Here is a 1,499-nt window from a genome sequence, read left to right as displayed (position 1 = left end):
TGTAAATGGAGCGACATGTCTTGAATGCGAAAAATATGTTTGGTTTGTAACAATGTTTAAGAGGTTGTTGAAACCTGAGGTTAGGTGAAAGCACCAAAGAAGACTGTGGGAAACAACAACAAAAGATAGAAACACAGACAGAACATCGAGACTTCCCTGCTAGTCCAGTGGTTAAGACTTCACCTTGCAATGTAGGGGGCGTGGGTTCAATCCCTGGTTGGGGAGCTAAGATCCCACATGCCGTGCAGCGCCTTCCTGCCCCATAAAAAGAATCTAGAAGACTGCAAACATTTAAGGGAAGTCAAAGGAGGCGAAGCCTAAAAGACTGATGCACAGTTGTTGGAGACTTGGGAAGAGAATGGCTACACACTCCAGGATTCTCTCCTGGAGAATTCTGTAGACAGAGGAGCCTGGCAGGCTACGGGCTACAGTCCATGGGGTTGCAAAGAGTCAGACACAAATGACTAATACCTCCGCTTTTGTGTGTGTGGAGTGAAGAGAACGAGAAGAGCAGGCACTAGAGTTTAAGAGAGGAGAGTTTGAGAATGCGTGTAAGGCTGCGTGGAGAAGGCAACGGCAGCCCACTCCAGTGCTCTTGCCTGGAGAATCCCAGGGACGGCGGAGCCTGGTGGGCTGCTGTCTTTGGCGTCGCACAGAGTCGGACACGACTGAAGTGACTTAGCAGTAGCAGTAAGGCTGCGTACAAGCCAGATCAAGATCAACAATAAATCTTTGGATTTGACTCTGAAGACCACTGAAGACTTTAATGAAAGGAATTTCTGTAGGGTGTTAGGGTCAGAAGTCAAATCATAAGAGGTTTACTGAGAAGTTAGGTAAATAAAAGCAACGAACATGGACTTCCTTTGTAATCCAACATTCACTTCTATTGAAGAAGCTTGGCAACATATTCAACAGAAAGTCATAAATATTCATGACACTAGTATATTAATGATATATCAATATAATTTTAATTAAAATAACATTAATATGTATTATTATAGTAAATAAAATAATTGTATTAATATCAACTGATATTTTTGTAAAGATTAATACAGTTAATATTATCATAATATTATATGTAATCATCATTAAATATTCCACACATTGTCATTAACGCCATATACATTAGTTATACATTGTATCACTTTATTACTTGGATTACATCATATATATATCAACATATTATTGATAAAAATCAATATACTAGCTAATATATGTTAGTTATATTACTTTAATGAAAGTGAAAGTGCTGGTCGCTTTGAGACCCCATGGACTGGAGCCCTCCAGGCTAGCCCATCCATGGGATTCTCCAGGCAAGAATACAGGAGTGGGTTGCCATTTCCTTCTCCAGAGGATCTTCCCAACCCAGGGATTGAACCAGGGTCTCCCACATTGCAAGCAGATACTTTACCATCTGAGCCAACAGGAAAGCCCATTATTTTAATAATTAACATTAATATTACTAGATAAAAATAAATATTACTTACAAGAGAATGGGC

This window comes from Giraffa tippelskirchi, chromosome 13, assembly GCF_054371585.1.
Source record: "Giraffa tippelskirchi isolate mGirTip1 chromosome 13, T2T-mGirTip1v1.2.pri, whole genome shotgun sequence".
In the NCBI taxonomy this organism is placed as follows: domain Eukaryota; kingdom Metazoa; phylum Chordata; class Mammalia; order Artiodactyla; family Giraffidae; genus Giraffa; species Giraffa tippelskirchi.
This window is presented reverse-complemented; position numbering follows the sequence as displayed.